Source organism: Halichondria panicea, chromosome 1, assembly GCF_963675165.1.
Source record: "Halichondria panicea chromosome 1, odHalPani1.1, whole genome shotgun sequence".
Taxonomy (NCBI): Eukaryota; Metazoa; Porifera; class Demospongiae; order Suberitida; family Halichondriidae; genus Halichondria; species Halichondria panicea.
Genome location: NC_087377.1, coordinates 13,275,888 through 13,293,337, shown reverse-complemented (window position 1 = coordinate 13,293,337; position 17,450 = coordinate 13,275,888). Strand labels below are relative to the sequence as shown.

The 17,450-nt window shown below is 44.3% G+C and overlaps 2 long non-coding RNA genes across 2 annotated transcripts in view; one reads left to right on the top strand and one right to left on the bottom strand.

Moving 5' to 3' along the window:
• Positions 1–1,598: 1,598 nt before the first annotated feature.
• Positions 1,599–3,103, bottom strand: LOC135350501 (uncharacterized). The gene is made up of 4 exons (XR_010399171.1): positions 2,980–3,103; positions 2,754–2,929; positions 2,363–2,511; positions 1,599–1,909 (listed from the first exon to the last, which is right to left on the bottom strand). It is a non-coding gene; the product is annotated as an uncharacterized LOC135350501 (long non-coding RNA).
• Positions 3,104–3,165: 62 nt separating this feature from the next.
• The window catches only part of LOC135350633 (uncharacterized), a 75,212-nt gene continuing 60,927 nt past the window's right edge, over positions 3,166–17,450 (top strand). The window contains exons 1-3 of the long non-coding RNA XR_010399216.1: positions 3,166–3,308; positions 3,486–3,629; positions 4,029–4,118. This is a non-coding gene — a long non-coding RNA (uncharacterized LOC135350633). The remainder of the gene's footprint in view (positions 3,309–3,485; positions 3,630–4,028; positions 4,119–17,450) is intronic.

The following is a 17,450-nucleotide window of genomic DNA, read 5'->3' as shown; positions in this document are numbered from 1 at the left end:
TAACTATTGCGTGGCAAGGATCGTGTGTTTTTACTAGCAATAATTTTAGGTTTTGTAATTTTTATTGTAGCAAATTGATCAACCATCACAAAACAGAATATCATAGCACCTGTAGCTAGTGTGTGTTCTCAAAGTTAGCTCTGAAAACAGGTTCATTTCACAAACTCACTATCAATAGTCTTTATAATTATAGGCTTAAAGTTAACATAATTATGCGTAAAGCTGGCTACATTTCACTAGGGTGTGTGCGTGTGGGCGTGGTCTCACCTCTCAAGTTGTGCAGGTCTTGTGTGTAGGGAGAATCTTCAGGAATGCTGTACTGAGCACTGACTATGGCTAGAGGGTTGTCACCAAATGGAGTATCCATGAAGCACAGCTTGAACAGTAGTACGCCCAGTGACTGTGTGTGGGCGGGTGTGGGTTGTGTGAGGGTGTGATGATATGGGTATTATTAGATTCGTCTCATTGAGAGCTTAAGCCTACCACCATTCATCCCCCACATTCCACAGTCTTGATGACTAGACAGCCCACATTCACTTCAATTAAAATGCAAACCTTATTAGAGAAAACATAATTCAACCACTAGCTACAGTGTACACAGTGGGACCACACATAAAGAGGAAATTCGCCCCTTTCAGCCTTGTTTTTCAGTAAACATAATCATTGCTCAGATCCTCCCCCTTTTCAGAGAGGTGTCACATTCCACCCCTTTCACACTAAACAAAGCAATTTGGTAGAATGTCATTGAAAGGTCATAATTAGTGAAAGGTCACCTCCAATAGTACTGCCACATGTCCATACATGCATGGATAAACAATTACACCATACTGTAGTTTAAAATACCATGACAAATGAAATCTCTGAGCCCATGCCAACTCAGCTAGCGTATGGTTGCTCAATATTGACCTCCATCCACCAATAAGGTCTAACACATGGGCAGCAATACTATCGGGAAATATGAACAAAACAATGAACCTCGTGATTATTATCTGTAGCCTACAACAGGTGCCGTCTCTACAAAGCATCTCCCCTCACCTCCATCCTTTCATGCAATCATCCATTCTTATCCTATAGCACAGCCACTGGACTGGCACATACTGGCAGCAGATCACATTCACGCTGAGTAGGTAATGGCATATGCTAGGCCTCGTCATAGATAGTGGTATGGCCTCATCAACCTCATCTTCAGTGCGGCCTGAGATCGAGGCTAAAAGATCCAACGTTTGTGACTTGTTGCAGTTCACCCACGTAGCGTGTCGTGCACAGAGTCATGGAGTATGTTCTCAATCTGAATCAAAATCAGTGGAAATAATTATAATCATGTGAGCTTAAATGCTTGGTAATATTGAATAACCGTGATTTCAATGGATTGTACAGGCCTTGAAATACAAAAATACGCTCGCAAAAGTAGCATTAATTTATTTCTAGCTCTACGGTATCATCAACTATTGGATAGAGCTATTGGATGATACTTTATACTCTAAAATAGGATGCTTTGTACAATAAAGTATGTAACTAGTGAAATGCTTCCTCACAACACACACACACACACACACACACACACACACACACACACACACACACAACACACAAACACACACACACACACACACACACACACACACACACACACACACAGAGCTATATAGTGGAGCCACTCTTAATGACCTCATCTGAAGAAAGGTCAACTGATATAAAGACCAGGTCCTAAATGAACAGTTTGTGTACAGTCAAGATATTGCTCCCCTAATGTGTATGTTATAGAGAGATTCCACTGTACTGACCTTGAGGTCACGATGTATGGTGGGTTTTGTCACGATGTATGGTCCGATGGTGTAGCCTAGCAACGGCCTTAGGATGTTGTCTCAGTCGAGTGATCACTGAGTCAGCAACTCCATCACCACACTACCTAATTAAACAGGAACAAAGAATAATAATTACAAGGAAAAAATTGGTTGCCATTTGGCAGGTATTACATGCAAAATAGCCGATTTGGCATTTTTTTATTTGGCGTCTTAGGCGTAATCTCGTGGACCAGCCGATATATCATATTTCAGGGTCAGGGTCCGCATCTTAGGCGTGGCTACTATACAGCAAAGATACCATACCGCCATTTTTAAAAATACTCGCCAAAATAATTATTATTAAGTACAGTGTTGCCTAAGTTATTGACCATCAAAGATATTATAGCACCTCCACACACACACACACACACACACACACACGCACACGCACACGCACACACACACACACACCCACACACACGCACACGCACACACACGCACACGCACACACCCACCCACACACACGCACACGCACACACACACACACACACGCGCACACACCCTCCACACACACTCACTTTAGGCACACAACAGAAGGTGATCTTTATCTCATCACAAACAAGAGATGAGAATGGAAGTCAGTGAGGCGGTCCTCATCCGTGGGAAACTTTTGTTCCCTTGTGAAGACATTATTCTGACACAGCTCCTCTACACGTGTGTGTTGAAACTGTGTGTGGGGGAGCATGTTTATAAGATGCTCAACAATGGGAGATATTAATATTGAGTTGAATCAAAAGCTTGTAATAAGCATTCTGTAGCTATTGGAGAGGACTATATATCACACGCCTGACAACCACACCATCACTATAATTATTATAGCATCATACTGTAAAGCAATCCCTAATTTGATAGGCTTTCAAGGAGCTACAAAATGGACAATCTCTACTGTGATTATTATTTATAATGCACCTATCAATGTGATGCCCCCCAGGAGGGGTCGGGCTAACATGAGGGAGTTGACCATACCCCAGGTCAAGCTTCCCCATGGTGGGGGAGGATTCTGTCTTCAAATCCCCCATTCCCCCAGTCAACACTGGCCAGGGTTTGAGCCTCAAGCAGTTGCATACACAATCTCCTATACAGTTCTTAATAAGTCATCAATTATTATTGTCTATAGTAATAAGGTAGCGCTCACCTTTCCCCTGAGTCAGAGTGTTGGTCCATTGTGTCCAGTGCACCGTGCTAGCTAGTAGGACCACTCCAATGGATGTGCTCTCAGAGTATTAGAATGAAGCACATGAACAGTGGCTAAAGGATCATCACACTATTAGACAAAATATGTTTCATTTTGTAGATTTGATGACAACACGCTCACACACAAGATGGAGACTGTTGGGGAGGAAAAGCGTTCACCTGTCCTTCCCTCTAGGAACTTCCACAAGGCTGGATATCTGGTGAATACTCCTCCAAAAGACCAGCAGCATGCAATGGATCACAAGGCAAAGAGCAGAGCAGCGAGTACAAGTGAGTGGCTAGTCATGATCAAAAGTGGACCACCTAGTATAGTGTATAGGCTGCTTTAGATGACTGGCATTCAATATCTGCTAATAGATATCATTACTAGTGATCAAACTATACAGCCTCTGTGTCAAATGCATCCATTGCTACACATTTGTTGACCCGTTACTTCATTGCGTACAGTGATGGAGAGCACGAGTGGGGCGGAGTCAGTGACAAGTTACTATGACAACACATGATGGAGGAGTTACAAGGTGACACTGTGGAGTTTGCGGACGACCCATTGGACGTCTTGCACTGCAAATAAAGGAACACAATTAAGAAATAGTGAGTACTGCCGCGTGCAGAGTGTGACTCTTTCCCCCACCAGAACTGTGATCTGAGCATGTCATGTGATAGGCCTTGTCTAGAGCTACAGAATGCATCTCTTAGTTTTGATATTGATTGCTTTTTAGTGAAGTTCTGATCTCCTGAAAGTTGCTTAAATTATACATTTTATGGGGAAAGCGTTGTGTTAATTAAATCAGACCTAAGTTTGAGAGCCCCATAACTTGTGTCAGTCTCCAAGATAATGTGTGTATTTAGTAGTGCTACAAGACTGTACATACACTATCAATTATTGCAGCTCAAGTTGATTTGAAGAAATAAAAATGTTTAAGATAATAATTGTTATGGTGGAATTATCTACTAGTGATTGAGTGGTCTGATTGTTCTCTCACTTGTTAGATTCGTGAGGGTCAGTTGTTCACTCTGTTGGATGCTGATGATGATCCACCCATTGGACGTCAGATAAAAATACAATCGACCTAAGAAACAGTGAGTACTGCCACGTGCAGAGTGTGACTCTTTCCCTGACCAAACTTTGATCTCTCTTTCCCTGACCAAACTTTGATCTGAGCATATTCATGTGATAGGCCTTATCTAACAGTGCTTGGAATAGTTATTCGCTGTACTCCCCCCTAGTGTTTACGTTCCCGTGGGTGGGTTCAATTCACTAGCAATAGTTTTGCGTTCCCGTGAGTGGGTTCAATTCACTAGCAATAGTTTTGCGTTCCCGTGAGTGGGTTCAATTCACTAGCAATAGTTTTGCGTTCCTGTGGGTGGGTTCAATTCACTAGCAATAGTTTTGCGTTCCCGTGGGTGGGTTTAATTCACCAGCAATAGTTTTGCGTTCCCGTGGGTGGGTTCAATTCACTAGCAATAGTTTTGCGTTCCCGTGGGTGGGTTCAATTCACTAGCAATAGTTTTAAGTTCCCGTGAGTGGTCACTAGCAATAGTTTTGCGTTCCCGTGGGTGGGTTCAATTCACTAGCAATAGTTTTGCGTTCTCGTAAGTGGGTTCAATTCACTAGCAATAGTTTTGCATTCCCTTGAGTGGGTTCAATTCACTAGCAATAGTTTTACGTTCCCGTGAGTGGGTTCAATTCACTACCAATAGTTTTGCGTTCCCGTGAGTGGGTTCAATTCACTAGCAATAGTTTTGTGTTCCCGTGAGTGGGTTCAATTCACTAGCAATAGTTTTGCGTTCCCGTGGGTGGGTTCAATTCACTAGCAATAGTTTTGCATTCCCGTGGGTGGGTTCAATTCACTAGCAATAGTTTTGCGTTCCCGTGAGTGGGTTCAATTCACTAGCAATAGTTTTGCGTTCCCGTGAGTGGGTTCAATTCACTAGCAATAGTTTTGCGTTCCCGTGAGTGGGTTCAATTCACTAGCAATAGTTTTGCGTTCTCGTGAGTGGGTTCAATTCACTAGCAATAGTTTTGCATTCCCTTGAGTGGGTTCAATTCACTAGCAATAGTTTTACGTTCCTGTGAGTGGGTTCAATTCACTAGCAATAGTTTTAAGTTCCCGTGAGTGGGTTCAATTCACTAGCAATAGTTTTGCGTTCCCGTGAGTGGGTTCAATTCACTAGCAATAGTTTTGCGTTCCCGTGAGTGGGTTCAATTCACTAGCAATAGTTTTGCATTCCCTTGAGTGGGTTCAATTCACTAGCAATAGTTTTACGTTCCTGTGAGTGGGTTCAATTCACTAGCAATAGTTTTAAGTTCCCGTGAGTGGGTTCAATTCACTAGCTATAGTTTTGCGTCCCCGTGGGTGGGTTCAATTCACTAGCAATAGTTTTGCGTTCCCGTGGGTGGGTTCAATTCACTAGCAATAGTTTTGCGTTCCCGTGGGTGGGTTCAATTCACTAGCAATAGTTTTGCGTTCCCGTGGGTGGGTTCAATTCACCAGCAATAGTTTTACGTTCCCGTGGGTGGGTTCAATTCACTAGCAATAGTTTTGCGTTCCCGTGGGTGGGTTCAATTCACCAGCAATAGTTTTGCGTTCTCGTGGGTGGGTTCAATTCACTAGCAATAGTTTTAAGTTCCCGTGAGTGGTCACTAGCAATAGTTTTGCGTTCCCGTGAGTGGGTTCAATTCACTAGCAATAGTTTTGCGTTCCCGTGAGTGGGTTCAATTCACTAGCAATAGTTTTGCGTTCCCGTGGGTGGGTTCAATTCACTAGCAATAGTTTAAGTTCCCGTGAGTGGTCACTAGCAATAGTTTTGCGTTCCCGTGGGTGGGTTCAATTCACTAGCAATAGTTTTGCGTTCTCGTAAGTGGGTTCAATTCACTAGCAATAGTTTTGCATTCCCTTGAGTGGGTTCAATTCACTACCAATAGTTTTGCGTTCCCGTGAGTGGGTTCAATTCACTAGCAATAGTTTTGCGTTCCCGTGAGTGGGTTCAATTCACTAGCAATAGTTTTGCGTTCCCGTGAGTGGGTTCAATTCACTAGCAATAGTTTTGCGTTCCCGTGAGTGGTCACTAGCAATAGTTTTGCGTTCCCGTGAGTGGGTTCAATTAATTCACTAGCAATAGTTTTACGTTCCCGTGAGTGGGTTCAATTCACTAGCAATAGTTTTGCGTTCCCGTGAGTGGGTTCAATTCACCAGCAATAGTTTTGCGTTCCCGTGGGTGGGTTCAATTCACTAGCAATAGTTTTGCGTTCCCGTGGGTGGGTTCAATTCACTAGCAATAGTTTTGCGTTCCCGTGGGTGGGTTCAATTCACTAGCAATAGTTTTAAGTTCCCGTGAGTGGTCACTAGCAATAGTTTTGCGTTCCCGTGGGTGGGTTCAATTCACTAGCAATAGTTTTGCGTTCTCGTAAGTGGGTTCAATTCACTAGCAATAGTTTTGCATTCCCTTGAGTGGGTTCAATTCACTAGCAATAGTTTTACGTTCCCGTGAGTGGGTTCAATTCACTACCAATAGTTTTGCGTTCCCGTGAGTGGGTTCAATTCACTAGCAATAGTTTTGTGTTCCCGTGAGTGGGTTCAATTCACTAGCAATAGTTTTGCGTTCCCGTGGGTGGGTTCAATTCACTAGCAATAGTTTTTCATTCCCGTGGGTGGGTTCAATTCACTAGCAATAGTTTTGCGTTCCCGTGAGTGGGTTCAATTCACTAGCAATAGTTTTGCGTTCCCGTGAGTGGGTTCAATTCACTAGCAATAGTTTTGCGTTCCCGTGAGTGGGTTCAATTCACTAGCAATAGTTTTGCGTTCCCGTGGGTGGGTTCAATTCACTAGCAATAGTTTTGCGTTCCCGTGGGTGGGTTCAATTCACTAGCAATAGTTTTAAGTTCCCGTGAGTGGTCACTAACAATAGTTTTGCGTTCCCGTGGGTGGGTTCAATTCACTAGCAATAGTTTTGCGTTCTCGTGAGTGGGTTCAATTCACTAGCAATAGTTTTGCATTCCCTTGAGTGGGTTCAATTCACTAGCAATAGTTTTACGTTCCCGTGAGTGGGTTCAATTCACTAGCAATAGTTTTAAGTTCCCGTGAGTGGGTTCAATTCACTAGCAATAGTTTTGCGTTCCCGTGAGTGGGTTCAATTCACTAGCAATAGTTTTGCGTTCCCGTGAGTGGGTTCAATTCACTAGCTATAGTTTTGCGTCCCCGTGGGTGGGTTCAATTCACTAGCAATAGTTTTGCGTTCCCGTGGGTGGGTTCAATTCACTAGCAATAGTTTTGCGTTCCCGTGGGTGGGTTCAATTCACTAGCAATAGTTTTGCGTTCCCGTGGGTGGGTTCAATTCACCAGCAATAGTTTTGCGTTCTCGTGGGTGGGTTCAACTCACCAGCAATAGTTTTGCGTTCCCGTGGGTGGGTTCAATTCACCAGCAATAGTTTTGCGTTCCCGTGAGTGGGTTCAATTCACTAGCAATAGTTTTGCGTTCCCGTGAGTGGGTTCAATTCACTAGCAATAGTTTTGCGTTCCCGTGAGTGGGTTCAATTCACTAGCAATAGTTTTGCGTTCCCGTGAGTGGGTTCAATTCACTAGCAATAGTTTTGCGTTCCCGTGGGTGGGTTCAATTCACTAGCAATAGTTTTAAGTTCCCGTGAGTGGTCACTAGCAATAGTTTTGCATTCCCTTGAGTGGGTTCAATTCACTACCAATAGTTTTGCGTTCCCGTGAGTGGGTTCAATTCACTAGCAATAGTTTTGCGTTCCCGTGAGTGGGTTCAATTCACTAGCAATAGTTTTGCGTTCCCGTGAGTGGGTTCAATTCACTAGCAATAGTTTTGCGTTCCCGTGAGTGGTCACTAGCAATAGTTTTGCGTTCCCGTGAGTGGGTTCAATTAATTCACTAGCAATAGTTTTACGTTCCCGTGAGTGGGTTCAATTCACTAGCAATAGTTTTGCGTTCCCGTGAGTGGGTTCAATTCACCAGCAATAGTTTTGCGTTCCCGTGGGTGGGTTCAATTCACTAGCAATAGTTTTGCGTTCCCGTGGGTGGGTTCAATTCACTAGCAATAGTTTTACGTTCCTGTGAGTGGGTTCAATTCACTAGCAATAGTTTTAAGTTCCCGTGAGTGGGTTCAATTCACTAGCAATAGTTTTGCGTTCCCGTGAGTGGGTTCAATTCACTAGCAATAGTTTTGCGTTCCCGTGAGTGGGTTCAATTCACTAGCAATAGTTTTGCATTCCCTTGAGTGGGTTCAATTCACTAGCAATAGTTTTACGTTCCTGTGAGTGGGTTCAATTCACTAGCAATAGTTTTAAGTTCCCGTGAGTGGGTTCAATTCACTAGCTATAGTTTTGCGTCCCCGTGGGTGGGTTCAATTCACTAGCAATAGTTTTGCGTTCCCGTGGGTGGGTTCAATTCACTAGCAATAGTTTTGCGTTCCCGTGGGTGGGTTCAATTCACTAGCAATAGTTTTGCGTTCCCGTGGGTGGGTTCAATTCACCAGCAATAGTTTTACGTTCCCGTGGGTGGGTTCAATTCACTAGCAATAGTTTTGCGTTCCCGTGGGTGGGTTCAATTCACCAGCAATAGTTTTGCGTTCTCGTGGGTGGGTTCAATTCACTAGCAATAGTTTTAAGTTCCCGTGAGTGGTCACTAGCAATAGTTTTGCGTTCCCGTGAGTGGGTTCAATTCACTAGCAATAGTTTTGCGTTCCCGTGAGTGGGTTCAATTCACTAGCAATAGTTTTGCGTTCCCGTGGGTGGGTTCAATTCACTAGCAATAGTTTAAGTTCCCGTGAGTGGTCACTAGCAATAGTTTTGCGTTCCCGTGGGTGGGTTCAATTCACTAGCAATAGTTTTGCGTTCTCGTAAGTGGGTTCAATTCACTAGCAATAGTTTTGCATTCCCTTGAGTGGGTTCAATTCACTACCAATAGTTTTGCGTTCCCGTGAGTGGGTTCAATTCACTAGCAATAGTTTTGCGTTCCCGTGAGTGGGTTCAATTCACTAGCAATAGTTTTGCGTTCCCGTGAGTGGGTTCAATTCACTAGCAATAGTTTTGCGTTCCCGTGAGTGGTCACTAGCAATAGTTTTGCGTTCCCGTGAGTGGGTTCAATTAATTCACTAGCAATAGTTTTACGTTCCCGTGAGTGGGTTCAATTCACTAGCAATAGTTTTGCGTTCCCGTGAGTGGGTTCAATTCACCAGCAATAGTTTTGCGTTCCCGTGGGTGGGTTCAATTCACTAGCAATAGTTTTGCGTTCCCGTGGGTGGGTTCAATTCACTAGCAATAGTTTTGCGTTCCCGTGGGTGGGTTCAATTCACTAGCAATAGTTTTAAGTTCCCGTGAGTGGTCACTAGCAATAGTTTTGCGTTCCCGTGGGTGGGTTCAATTCACTAGCAATAGTTTTGCGTTCTCGTAAGTGGGTTCAATTCACTAGCAATAGTTTTGCATTCCCTTGAGTGGGTTCAATTCACTAGCAATAGTTTTACGTTCCCGTGAGTGGGTTCAATTCACTACCAATAGTTTTGCGTTCCCGTGAGTGGGTTCAATTCACTAGCAATAGTTTTGTGTTCCCGTGAGTGGGTTCAATTCACTAGCAATAGTTTTGCGTTCCCGTGGGTGGGTTCAATTCACTAGCAATAGTTTTGCATTCCCGTGGGTGGGTTCAATTCACTAGCAATAGTTTTGCGTTCCCGTGAGTGGGTTCAATTCACTAGCAATAGTTTTGCGTTCCCGTGAGTGGGTTCAATTCACTAGCAATAGTTTTGCGTTCCCGTGAGTGGGTTCAATTCACTAGCAATAGTTTTGCGTTCCCGTGGGTGGGTTCAATTCACTAGCAATAGTTTTGCGTTCCCGTGGGTGGGTTCAATTCACTAGCAATAGTTTTAAGTTCCCGTGAGTGGTCACTAACAATAGTTTTGCGTTCCCGTGGGTGGGTTCAATTCACTAGCAATAGTTTTGCGTTCTCGTGAGTGGGTTCAATTCACTAGCAATAGTTTTGCATTCCCTTGAGTGGGTTCAATTCACTAGCAATAGTTTTACGTTCCCGTGAGTGGGTTCAATTCACTAGCAATAGTTTTAAGTTCCCGTGAGTGGGTTCAATTCACTAGCAATAGTTTTGCGTTCCCGTGAGTGGGTTCAATTCACTAGCTATAGTTTTGCGTCCCCGTGGGTGGGTTCAATTCACTAGCAATAGTTTTGCGTTCCCGTGGGTGGGTTCAATTCACTAGCAATAGTTTTGCGTTCCCGTGGGTGGGTTCAATTCACTAGCAATAGTTTTGCGTTCCCGTGGGTGGGTTCAATTCACCAGCAATAGTTTTGCGTTCTCGTGGGTGGGTTCAACTCACCAGCAATAGTTTTGCGTTCCCGTGGGTGGGTTCAATTCACCAGCAATAGTTTTGCGTTCCCGTGAGTGGGTTCAATTCACTAGCAATAGTTTTGCGTTCCCGTGAGTGGGTTCAATTCACTAGCAATAGTTTTGCGTTCCCGTGAGTGGGTTCAATTCACTAGCAATAGTTTTGCGTTCCCGTGAGTGGGTTCAATTCACTAGCAATAGTTTTGCGTTCCCGTGGGTGGGTTCAATTCACTAGCAATAGTTTTAAGTTCCCGTGAGTGGTCACTAGCAATAGTTTTGCATTCCCTTGAGTGGGTTCAATTCACTACCAATAGTTTTGCGTTCCCGTGAGTGGGTTCAATTCACTAGCAATAGTTTTGCGTTCCCGTGAGTGGGTTCAATTCACTAGCAATAGTTTTGCGTTCCCGTGAGTGGGTTCAATTCACTAGCAATAGTTTTGCGTTCCCGTGAGTGGTCACTAGCAATAGTTTTGCGTTCCCGTGAGTGGGTTCAATTAATTCACTAGCAATAGTTTTACGTTCCCGTGAGTGGGTTCAATTCACTAGCAATAGTTTTGCGTTCCCGTGAGTGGGTTCAATTCACCAGCAATAGTTTTGCGTTCCCGTGGGTGGGTTCAATTCACTAGCAATAGTTTTGCGTTCCCGTGGGTGGGTTCAATTCACTAGCAATAGTTTTGCGTTCCCGTGGGTGGGTTCAATTCACTAGCAATAGTTTTGCGTTCTCGTAAGTGGGTTCAATTCACTAGCAATAGTTTTGCATTCCCTTGAGTGGGTTCAATTCACTAGCAATAGTTTTACGTTCCCGTGAGTGGGTTCAATTCACTACCAATAGTTTTGCGTTCCCGTGAGTGGGTTCAATTCACTAGCAATAGTTTTGTGTTCCCGTGAGTGGGTTCAATTCACTAGCAATAGTTTTGCGTTCCCGTGGGTGGGTTCAATTCACTAGCAATAGTTTTGCATTCCCGTGGGTGGGTTCAATTCACTAGCAATAGTTTTGCGTTCCCGTGAGTGGGTTCAATTCACTAGCAATAGTTTTGCGTTCCCGTGAGTGGGTTCAATTCACTAGCAATAGTTTTGCGTTCCCGTGAGTGGGTTCAATTCACTAGCAATAGTTTTGCGTTCCCGTGGGTGGGTTCAATTCACTAGCAATAGTTTTGCGTTCCCGTGGGTGGGTTCAATTCACTAGCAATAGTTTTAAGTTCCCGTGAGTGGTCACTAACAATAGTTTTGCGTTCCCGTGGGTGGGTTCAATTCACTAGCAATAGTTTTGCGTTCTCGTGAGTGGGTTCAATTCACTAGCAATAATTTTGCATTCCCTTGAGTGGGTTCAATTCACTAGCAATAGTTTTACGTTCCCGTGAGTGGGTTCAATTCACTAGCAATAGTTTTAAGTTCCCGTGAGTGGGTTCAATTCACTAGCAATAGTTTTGCGTTCCCGTGAGTGGGTTCAATTCACTAGCAATAGTTTTGCGTTCCCGTGAGTGGGTTCAATTCACTAGCTATAGTTTTGCGTCCCCGTGGGTGGGTTCAATTCACTAGCAATAGTTTTGCGTTCCCGTGGGTGGGTTCAATTCACTAGCAATAGTTTTGCGTTCCCGTGGGTGGGTTCAATTCACTAGCAATAGTTTTGCGTTCCCGTGGGTGGGTTCAATTCACCAGCAATAGTTTTGCGTTCTCGTGGGTGGGTTCAACTCACCAGCAATAGTTTTGCGTTCCCGTGGGTGGGTTCAATTCACCAGCAATAGTTTTGCGTTCCCGTGAGTGGGTTCAATTCACTAGCAATAGTTTTGCGTTCCCGTGAGTGGGTTCAATTCACTAGCAATAGTTTTGCGTTCCCGTGAGTGGGTTCAATTCACTAGCAATAGTTTTGCGTTCCCGTGGGTGGGTTCAATTCACTAGCAATAGTTTTAAGTTCCCGTGAGTGGTCACTAGCAATAGTTTTGCGTTCCCGTGAGTGGGTTCAATTCACTAGCAATAGTTTTGCGTTCCCGTGAGTGGGTTCAATTCACTAGCAATAGTTTTGCGTTCCCGTGGGTGGGTTCAATTCACTAGCAATAGTTTTAAGTTCCCGTGAGTGGTCACTAGCAATAGTTTTGCGTTCCCGTGGGTGGGTTCAATTCACTAGCAATAGTTTTGCGTTCTCGTAAGTGGGTTCAATTCACTAGCAATAGTTTTGCATTCCCTTGAGTGGGTTCAATTCACTACCAATAGTTTTGCGTTCCCGTGAGTGGGTTCAATTCACTAGCAATAGTTTTGCGTTCCCGTGAGTGGGTTCAATTCACTAGCAATAGTTTTGCGTTCCCGTGAGTGGGTTCAATTCACTAGCAATAGTTTTGCGTTCCCGTGAGTGGGTTCAATTAATTCACTAGCAATAGTTTTACGTTCCCGTGAGTGGGTTCAATTCACTAGCAATAGTTTTGCGTTCCCGTGAGTGGGTTCAATTCACCAGCAATAGTTTTGCGTTCCCGTGGGTGGGTTCAATTCACTAGCAATAGTTTTGCGTTTCCGTGGGTGGGTTCAATTCACTAGCAATAGTTTTGCGTTCCCGTGAGTGGGTTCAATTCACCAGCAATAGTTTTGCGTTTCCGTGAGTGGGTTCAATTCACTAGCAATAGTTTTGCGTTCCCGTGAGTGGGTTCAATTCACTAGCAATAGTTTTGCGTTCCCGTGAGTGGGTTCAATTCACTAGCAATAGTTTTGTGTTCCCGTGAGTGGGTTCAATTCACCAGCAATAGTTTTGCGTTCCCGTGGGTGGGTTCAATTCACTAGCAATAGTTTTGCGTTCCCGTGAGTGGGTTCAATTCACCAGCAATAGTTTTGCGTTCCCGTGGGTGGGTTCAATTCACCAGCAATAGTTTTGCGTTCCCGTGGGTGGGTTCAATTCACCAGCAATAGTTTTACGTTCCCGTGAGTGGGTTCAATTCACTAGCAATAGTTTTAAGTTCTCGTGAGTGGTCACTAGCAATAGTTTTGCGTTCCCGTGAGTGGGTTCAATTCACTAGCAATAGTTTTGCGTTCCCGTGAGTGGGTTCAATTCACTAGCAATAGTTTTGCGTTCCCGTGGGTGGGTTCAATTCACTAGCAATAGTTTTGCGTTTCCGTGGGTGGGTTCAATTCACTAGCAATAGTTTTGCGTTCTCGTAAGTGGGTTCAATTCACTAGCAATAGTTTTGCATTCCCTTGAGTGGGTTCAATTCACTAGCAATAGTTTTGCGTTCCCGTGAGTGGGTTCAATTCACTACCAATAGTTTTGCGTTCCCGTGAGTGGGTTCAATTCACTAGCAATAGTTTTGCGTTCCCGTGAGTGGGTTCAATTCACTAGCAATAGTTTTGCGTTCCCGTGAGTGGGTTCAATTCACTAGCAATAGTTTTGCGTTCCCGTGAGTGGGTTCAATTCACTAGCAATAGTTTTGCGTTCCCGTGAGTGGGTTCAATTCACTAGCAATAGTTTTGCGTTCCCGTGGGTGGGTTCAATTCACTAGCAATAGTTTTAAGTTCCCGTGAGTGGTCACTAGCAATAGTTTTGCGTTCCCGTGAGTGGGTTCAATTCACTAGCAATAGTTTTGCGTTCCCGTGAGTGGGTTCAATTCACTAGCAATAGTTTTGCGTTCCCGTGGGTGGGTTCAATTCACTAGCAATAGTTTTAAGTTCCCGTGAGTGGTCACTAGCAATAGTTTTGCGTTCCCGTGGGTGGGTTCAATTCACTAGCAATAGTTTTGCGTTCTCGTAAGTGGGTTCAATTCACTAGCAATAGTTTTGCATTCCCTTGAGTGGGTTCAATTCACTACCAATAGTTTTGCGTTCCCGTGAGTGGGTTCAATTCACTAGCAATAGTTTTGCGTTCCCGTGAGTGGGTTCAATTCACTAGCAATAGTTTTGCGTTCCCGTGAGTGGGTTCAATTCACTAGCAATAGTTTTGCGTTCCCGTGAGTGGGTTCAATTAATTCACTAGCAATAGTTTTACGTTCCCGTGAGTGGGTTCAATTCACTAGCAATAGTTTTGCGTTCCCGTGAGTGGGTTCAATTCACCAGCAATAGTTTTGCGTTCCCGTGGGTGGGTTCAATTCACTAGCAATAGTTTTGCGTTTCCGTGGGTGGGTTCAATTCACTAGCAATAGTTTTGCGTTCCCGTGAGTGGGTTCAATTCACCAGCAATAGTTTTGCGTTTCCGTGAGTGGGTTCAATTCACTAGCAATAGTTTTGCGTTCCCGTGAGTGGGTTCAATTCACTAGCAATAGTTTTGCGTTCCCGTGAGTGGGTTCAATTCACTAGCAATAGTTTTGCGTTCCCGTGAGTGGGTTCAATTCACCAGCAATAGTTTTGCGTTCCCGTGGGTGGGTTCAATTCACTAGCAATAGTTTTGCGTTCCCGTGAGTGGGTTCAATTCACCAGCAATAGTTTTGCGTTCCCGTGGGTGGGTTCAATTCACCAGCAATAGTTTTGCGTTCCCGTGGGTGGGTTCAATTCACCAGCAATAGTTTTACGTTCCCGTGAGTGGGTTCAATTCACTAGCAATAGTTTTAAGTTCTCGTGAGTGGTCACTAGCAATAGTTTTGCGTTCCCGTGAGTGGGTTCAATTCACTAGCAATAGTTTTGCGTTCCCGTGAGTGGGTTCAATTCACTAGCAATAGTTTTGCGTTCCCGTGGGTGGGTTCAATTCACTAGCAATAGTTTTGCGTTTCCGTGGGTGGGTTCAATTCACTAGCAATAGTTTTGCGTTCTCGTAAGTGGGTTCAATTCACTAGCAATAGTTTTGCATTCCCTTGAGTGGGTTCAATTCACTAGCAATAGTTTTGCGTTCCCGTGAGTGGGTTCAATTCACTACCAATAGTTTTGCGTTCCCGTGAGTGGGTTCAATTCACTAGCAATAGTTTTGCGTTCCCGTGAGTGGGTTTAATTCACTAGCAATAGTTTTGCGTTCCTGTGGGTGGGTTCAATTCACTAGCAATAGTTTTGCGTTCCCGTGGGTGGGTTCAATTCACCAGCAATAGTTTTGCGTTCCCGTGGGTGGGTTCAATTCACTAGCAATAGTTTTGCGTTCCCGTGGGTGGGTTCAATTCACTAGCAATAGTTTTAAGTTCCCGTGAGTGGTCACTAGCAATAGTTTTGCGTTCCCGTGGGTGGGTTCAATTCACTAGCAATAGTTTTAAGTTCCCGTGAGTGGTCACTAACAATAGTTTTGCGTTCCCGTGGGTGGGTTCAATTCACTAGCAATAGTTTTGCGTTCTCGTGAGTGGGTTCAATTCACTAGCAATAGTTTTGCATTCCCTTGAGTGGGTTCAATTCACTAGCAATAGTTTTACGTTCCTGTGAGTGGGTTCAATTCACTAGCAATAGTTTTAAGTTCCCGTGAGTGGGTTCAATTCACTAGCAATAGTTTTGCGTTCCCGTGAGTGGGTTCAATTCACTACCAATAGTTTTGCGTTCCCGTGAGTGGGTTCAATTCACTAGCAATAGTTTTGCGTTCCCGTGAGTGGGTTCAATTCACTAGCAATAGTTTTGCGTTCCTGTGGGTGGGTTCAATTCACTAGCAATAGTTTTGCGTTCCCGTGGGTGGGTTCAATTCACCAGCAATAGTTTTGCGTTCCCGTGGGTGGGTTCAATTCACCAGCAATAGTTTTACGTTCCCGTGGGTGGGTTCAATTCACTAGCAATAGTTTTGCGTTCCCGTGGGTGGGTTCAATTCACCAGCAATAGTTTTGCATTCTCGTGGGTGGGTTCAACTCACCAGCAATAGTTTTGCGTTCCCGTGGGTGGGTTCAATTCACCAGCAATAGTTTTGCGTTCCCGTGAGTGGGTTCAATTCACTAGCAATAGTTTTGCGTTCCCGTGAGTGGGTTCAATTCACTAGCAATAGTTTTGCGTTCCCGTGGGTGGGTTCAATTCACTAGCAATAGTTTTAAGTTCCCGTGAGTGGTCACTAGCAATAGTTTTGCGTTCCCGTGAGTGGGTTCAATTCACTAGCAATAGTTTTGCGTTCCCGTGAGTGGGTTCAATTCACTAGCAATAGTTTTGCGTTCCCGTGGGTGGGTTCAATTCACTAGCAATAGTTTTAAGTTCCCGTGAGTGGTCACTAGCAATAGTTTTGCGTTCCCGTGGGTGGGTTCAATTCACTAGCAATAGTTTTGCGTTCTCGTAAGTGGGTTCAATTCACTAGCAATAGTTTTGCATTCCCTTGAGTGGGTTCAATTCACTACCAATAGTTTTGCGTTCCCGTGAGTGGGTTCAATTCACTAGCAATAGTTTTGCGTTCCCGTGAGTGGGTTCAATTCACTAGCAATAGTTTTGCGTTCCCGTGAGTGGGTTCAATTCACTAGCAATAGTTTTGCGTTTCCGTGAGTGGTCACTAGCAATAGTTTTGCGTTCCCGTGAGTGGGTTCAATTAATTCACTAGCAATAGTTTTACGTTCCCGTGAGTGGGTTCAATTCACTAGCAATAGTTTTGCGTTCCCGTGAGTGGGTTCAATTCACCAGCAATAGTTTTGCGTTCCCGTGGGTGGGTTCAATTCACTAGCAATAGTTTTGCGTTTCCGTGGGTGGGTTCAATTCACTAGCAATAGTTTTGCGTTCCCGTGAGTGGGTTCAATTCACCAGCAATAGTTTTGCGTTTCCGTGAGTGGGTTCAATTCACTAGCAATAGTTTTGCGTTCCCGTGAGTGGGTTCAATTCACTAGCAATAGTTTTGCGTTCCCGTGAGTGGGTTCAATTCACTAGCAATAGTTTTGCGTTCCCGTGAGTGGGTTCAATTCACCAGCAATAGTTTTGCGTTCCCGTGGGTGGGTTCAATTCACTAGCAATAGTTTTGCGTTCCCGTGAGTGGGTTCAATTCACCAGCAATAGTTTTGCGTTCCCGTGGGTGGGTTCAATTCACCAGCAATAGTTTTGCGTTCCCGTGGGTGGGTTCAATTCACCAGCAATAGTTTTACGTTCCCGTGAGTGGGTTCAATTCACTAGCAATAGTTTTAAGTTCTCGTGAGTGGTCACTAGCAATAGTTTTGCGTTCCCGTGAGTGGGTTCAATTCACTAGCAATAGTTTTGCGTTCCCGTGAGTGGGTTCAATTCACTAG